This window comes from Rhinichthys klamathensis, unplaced genomic scaffold, assembly GCF_029890125.1.
Source record: "Rhinichthys klamathensis goyatoka isolate OS25496 unplaced genomic scaffold, OSU_Roscu_1.1 h1tg000124l_1, whole genome shotgun sequence".
Lineage (NCBI taxonomy): Eukaryota > Metazoa > Chordata > Actinopteri > Cypriniformes > Leuciscidae > Rhinichthys > Rhinichthys klamathensis.
This window is the reverse complement of record NW_026606661.1, coordinates 267,004-274,020: the sequence shown is the minus strand read 5'-3', so window position 1 is coordinate 274,020 and position 7,017 is coordinate 267,004.

Sequence of the window (7,017 nt, the reverse complement as noted above, 5' to 3'; positions counted from 1 at the left end):
GTGGGGGGGTGCAACCACAGAAAATTCTCGGGTCAGCAGCATGTGTCCAAATTTCAATCTTAACCGTTCTATTTCATCAGAAACGATCTTAAAACAGGGCTTTAAGTGTAAAATACCGAACTTGTCCCTTAAAACCGATGGAAAATACATTTGTATTTTATGTGCAACAACATGTGTTTGCATTCCCCCCCCCCAGTAAGATGAATGATAATAGTCAAAAGTTTGTGAGTTGAAAAAATCATTTAGATCATTACCATCTGGTTATTGTTCTCATGATTCTCAATACTGTACAAAGGTTGTTCAAACCAAACAACTGGTCTAGAGTGGGAGTTGGACAAATGGTAAGAGCTTGTCATTGTAATTCTGAAGTTAGAAATAACTTAAAAAGCAGCTTAGCTTCCCATATGTATAAATCGGTCCAAAAAATAATGCCACGGTTTCTGTGTTTCCAAGAACTGTTGCGTGAGCAATTCAAATAGTCTCGTAGTGCCTACTGTGGATTTCATGTGCCATGTTCAATAATACATCAAATTCCTCTGAAATGGAGAAACATTCTTGTAGTTCTAGTTTTCCATTCGGAAGGATGCAAGCTATTTTAGGATGCTACTATGAGGGGAAATCTCAGTTCCAAACTGTTCCCTTCTGTGTTTTCCTTCCAAATAATTTCTTTTTAAATTCTGAATTGTATGCTTGTATAAAAATAATCTTCTATACAGGGTTACTCTGACATCTGTCAGGCAGCTTTCATCTACACTCCTTCTCAAACCACAGAAATCTCTTATGTGTGTCTAGATATAAATCTGCATAAACAAACTGCTACAGCCGTAAATAATTATAGAAACATAAAATATAGAAATGTTCCAAATAAAATACTTTTATCTACCTTAAAATTAAATGACAGAACTGTAAATCTAAAACACAAAATGGAAGATAATAGGTGCATTCCTGGAATAATTCTCCAATACTGTTTACAAAGCTTGTATTTGCGTAAAACCCACCAAGACCAGTCTCTGTGTTCCATTATCACCCACAGCTATGTTAACATCACAAACCTAAAGAGATTTGAATGCATCTAATGAACAGAAACAAACATAATGTCTATACTAAATGACTGTAAACTGAAGTGGAAGCGGTTTATTGATTTTCTGTGCTTGCCAGACCATGCTAACAAAGGCAATCCAGAGAACTTTGGTTGGTTGAAGTACTGCACATTCACTTAATAGATTCCAGGTAAAAAACTCCAATGCCTTCTAAAACGGCAATTTTAGTTGATTTTTTTTGTTGGTGATGATTTTAAGAAGTTTTAAATGTGTACAATTACAAATGTTCATTATATCTCCAAAACACCCTAGAAACCACTACCAATGCCCTAGCAACCAGAACACCCTATCAAAACCACATAGCAACAAAGCCGTGCCGAACACCTTAGTAACTGCATAGCAATGCCCTGTCAAATAAATGCCATGTTCCAATTTGCTAGTTTGGATTTATTCATATTCATTATAGTAACTTGGGCTGTGTAAAAGACATCCACTGAATATCAGAATGCTTTTCCATAGCCTCTCCACAGCTCATGCTTTTGGACATGCTGTAATGGTATTGTCATAACAAAGAAATATCACACACTCACTCAGTGAGCAACAATGTCCATGACATGTGTCACAATTCATGGCAGGGCCACTAACATTGCATGTCAAGGCAGATTGCTTTCTAATGTATTTTGGCCTCTGAGTTTCACTCCATCGACTGAACCCTTGACATTTGCAGAAAAGTAGATCCGCTCAGCTCCCTTACCAGTAGACCTACCAACACATGCTCATATTTATTTAATAAAGAGGACCATGAATAATGATATTACAAATTAATGGAATTCCACAATGCATTTTCTGCTGTAATATTAGAGCTTTTATCTCATGCTTTAAATCTGAATTCAGAACAAAGCAAAATCAATATGAGCAAATCACATGGCATATAAAAGAGTATCCTAATTATCTTTTCCACTTTAACACGTCCAGACATATCTAGGTCATTTTTTGATAAAGAAGAACAATGTATGCTTGAGGAATCAGAAGAGATGTGATGTAGAAGAACGTCTCATTAATACTAGTTTAGCACTACTGGAGTCTTGACTTATTTATATCATAGTTTCAAACTGAACTCCTACACTTAGAAACACAATAAAGGCGCAGCCAGTCACCTTTACCTTTGTATAGGTACACCTAACACGAATATTACCCTGCACTGACTACACATCATATTCAAGTTTGTTGATCTTCTAACACACAAAGTCGCCAGGCTTACTAATATAAAGCTGCTTGGTTTGGAAGCGATCACTGAGTATGGTGTCATGCATCACTGCATTGTAGACAATTGACCTACTGTACTTAGCCAGTGAAATTTTGCCCAAGAATCTCTAATTTGATCGCGCTTTACATGTGCTGTTTTTATTATTAGATATGCCTGGATAAACAATATAAAGTTGGATCCCAAATGATTATACACTTAGGCCTACACATGCAGTCAGCACACTATGAACTATGTACGTAGTATACTATGTTTAATACTAAGTAAAAAACTGTATACAGTATAGGCCTAGTGTTATATCTTCTCAATTGGACACAGATGCGTAAAAAATGAAAATGGATTTCAACAAGAAACGCATTTGGTCTCGAGAGGCGTTTTTAAAGGCCCCCTGAAATCAAAATTGACATTTTTTTAGCTTTTAGTATGAATATGTTATTGTTAGGCTCTCTCTTCCGCTAAAATGGATCACGGATTTTAATGACGTCACTTCTGCTTCTCATCACATCTTCTGTCCAATCAAATGCTCTCTAGAATCTAAAGCGTCACGCTCCCTATGCTAATAAATAAATATCAGCTAAAATACCACCTGGCCAAATCGGCTGGCGAAATGTTGCGGAGCAATATGGGTTTTTGCCAGGGTCGATATTGTCCCGACCACTTTTTGAAACATTTCGCGGCACGGATGTAGGCTACATAATACCAATAAATAAAACATCTCCAATTAACTAGCAGGGCATTCATATTGTTAGTTTGTCAAATAAGAGGCGTTCTAGCGCTGAAATGTGTTTTTTTTTTTTTTGCAATCAAGCTGCTTTCGGTGAAATCACAAAATGCAGACAAACGTGTTCCTGCTTGATATAGGCTAGGCTACAACCACTGATTAATTCGGTTTTAGACTTAGACTTCGAAAACTTTAATGTCCCCGAAAGGCAATTTGTTGTACAATACAGGCATATTGACACATAATCCACAACACAAACATTATCCACATGCACAATGTCATAAGTAAATAAAATAAATAAAACCACTTCACATTACTTCACATATATTCTCCAATCATACCCCTCCTCCCACCTTATTTGATTGGGTTATTGCCATAGGAATGAATTAGTTTTTTGCTCGATTTGTTCTAACCTTAGGGTATCTATATCTACGACCAGAAGGGAGCGGCTTGAACTCCACTGAAAGTGGATGGGTTGTATCCATAGAAACCTTGTCTGCCTTCTGTGCCAATCTGGTCAGATATAGTTTGTACAGGTCTACCTGTTGTAGACAGGTATTTTCTCAGTTTTGATGAGAAAATGAGAAAAAATAAACTATACGAGTGCGGATTAGAACCCAGAAGGCTACCTCTGACACGCTTGGCAAAAGTTCTGCCACAAGCCCATGGAAGCACACAAGATAATTTTGTAGATCTTATTAAATGGCAAATTAAACCCAATTGTAGCCTACTATTGAAATTGGTTTCTGGACATCATAATGTTATTTTTTTTTTTAACAATTGTTATTGTACACTCATATATTGTACATATCTATTGTACGAGTACGATTGCAGTCTGTGAGGTAAACTAAACGCTATTGGCTATTTGAAAAGGGGGAGGGGCCATTTAATATGTCCCTCCTTAGCTTCCTGTTTCAGTGGAAATTACATAATACAAAGCTGCGCGTTCCAAGGCACTTCAGCGGACCCTTAAAGCAACACCAAGTAACTTTTCCTCTGCGGTCCCCCTAAAGGTTGGAAGCGGAATTGTCCATTACCGCTGTCGTAAATAATTTAGCCTACCGCAGTCTACTGTCACACGCACGCTCGTTGTTTATCCAGCACCGGCTTTGGAATGAACGATGTCCACAGACAAGGTAGAGTATGTTGCATGATTTCATGAAAGTATGATGTATTGCGACATCAGAAACGAAGAAAAACAAAATAATGACTATTGTAACGCTTGACGTAAAGCAAGTCAAATTTGTAGTTTTCTTATGTCTCATTAGAACTACAGAAACGCGACCCGATCTGGCAATCTTACATAGCGTGGTTATAGCAGATATAGGACCGCAAAGCGAATCCAGAAGTGCCTTTCACCCTGTTACGACTTAAAGGGTTAGTTCACCCAAAAATGAAAATTATGTCATTAATGACTCACCCTCATGTCGTTCTAACCCCTTAAGACCTTCGTTCATCTTCGGAACACAGTTTAAGATATTTTAGATTTAGTCCGAGAGATTTCTGTCCCTCCATTGAAAATGTATGTACGGTATACTGTCCTTGTCCAGAAAGGAAATAAAGACATCATCAAAGTAGCCCATGTGACATCAGTGGGTTAGTTAGAATGTTTGAAACGCGGATTGACAACAGAACCGGAAGACAATACAATGCTGAATAAAGTCGTAGTTTTTGTTATTTTTGGACTAAAATGTATTTTCGATGCTTCAAAAAATTCTAACTAACCCACTGATGTCACATGGACTACTTTGATGATGTCTTCATTTCCTTTCTGGACAAGGACAGTATACCGTACATACATTTTCAATGGAGGGACAGAAAACTCTCGGACTAAATCTAAAATATCTTAAACTGTGTTCCGAAGATGAACGGAGGTCTTACGGGCTTGGAGCGACATGAGGGTGAGTCATTAATGACATAATTTTCATTTTTGGGTGAACTAACCCCTGAAACGATTTTGGAAACATTATTTTAAGGTAAAAAATCTTACTTAGTGTTGCTTTAAAACCGACATGAAGCGAAAGTTGTGGTAGCATTTTCTTCCCTTTTTAGACGTTTGAAACGGCTTCTGGAAAAAGAGAACTTGATTTTGTCCACCGAGAATTGATTTGATCATTGTGGATCCCATGTGAGTGACCAGTTATCCCTACCTCGCGCTAGTAAATACGTCATCAGAGAAGAGAAGACATGTCGCTGCAAGAGGGAGGGGAAGTTATTTTGAAAAAAAAGGTTATGGCGGCACAAAAATGTAAAAACAAAAATGATGTGCACTGATAAATCATTTATAATAAATACTTAAATATTAAATAAAAAAAATTGAATTTTCGATTTTGATTTCATTGTGACTAAAAGTTAAACTTCTTTGAACTTGAGGTGACTCCTTGTCGCTCTCATTCGCGGAACTTTGAAAAGCAGTGTGACGGGGAGAAAAACATTATAAAAGCAGACAGTGCGGTACAACAACGCAAAAGCCCATTTCTTGAGGCTGAAATTGCATTTTCAATGCGATTAGATACAGCTAGCCATGCTGTAATACAGAGTAGTAGCAATCTGATTTCAGACCAACAGCATAATTGTGATTATTACTAGCCTACAGTTCACAAGAAGTTAATAAGTAACTTACACAATATTTGCTCCTCCAACGAAAATCGTACCTGAGTTAAAGCAGAATAAACCGCCTCCAAGCCACACACAAAGTAGTGGTGTTTTGATCCTGAATGAACTTGTTTTTGAACGAATCGGTTCGGTTGAGTGAAAAGGCTTGTTCGACTTGAACCGGCGCTGCTCAGACCGTTCGGTGAATGACATCAGAGTACCGCGAGAGCGATTAGAGAGCAGACGCGGCTCCGTATGCTTTTCAATCGCTCTCGCGGTACTCTGATGTCATAAACCAATAGGTCTGTGCAGCGCCGGTTCAAGTCGAGCAAGCCTAAATGCAATCCGATGCAATCACTCATAAAGAGGGCTTCGTTCCTGAGAGATTCCGCGTTTGGGAGCGAATCGGTTGAATGTTTTATTTAATGATTCACTCAAAAACGCAGTCCTTTGCTGCCACCTACCGGCGTAACTGTGTTAATGTGTACATACCAGCGCAGACTTAATAAATTGAAAACCATGTAATTCTGAAAAATATACTGTAAAAGTTTAATGTGTTGTTTTGCATGTATAGGTCATCAGGAACAGTTGCCAGAAGTTTTTTATTCATCATTTAATTACAGGGAACATTTACACCTCAATCAGAAAAACGAGACAGTGATTAATTGTTCAAAGGGACTTGATTCCCTGTTGAGCCACTCTCCTATTGCCTTACTGTCTGTGAATAATTTGCAGTTTATTAGCAGCTTGTTTACATGTGTATTGCAGAGAGTGAAAAAAACTTACTCTCAGTCTCTGCATAACACCAAGGGACGGACATTCTAAAATAGTTTTACAGCACAATTATTTTCTCTATAATTGGTTTACTTGGGAAAAAAAGCTGTTACACAGAAAAGTTGTCAAGCTGTTGCCACACAAAGAAATCTTCATATATCCATGACAGTGAATTGATGGTTACAAGTATATGGTTTATAAGTTAATTGCTGAGTCCATTCTCCACTGCAAAGACAATATATTATAGTCAAATAAAGGTATATTTAGTTATCCCATTCAGCAACCTTAACCTTAAGAGAAACACTTAATCCAAAATTGCATAATTTCATAATTTTCATTAAACACTTAATCCACTTAAACATTCTCAATTTTTCATCAGTAATGTGCTAGACTAACTGAATCAAATAGACTTCATTTTTTAAAAGGTCATTTTGTACTGAAAATAATATATTAATAGATTACAACCCATAAAAAAAAAAAAAAAAAAGTTAAATTTTGGCCTTCAGATAACCATAGAAACATTTCAGCTTTATCCGAGTATTAAAATAAACCTTTCACTGAGTAAATGTAAGCCTCAGTGCTCTCTGGGGGTTGGCCTTTACATTCCCATATTAATATATAGC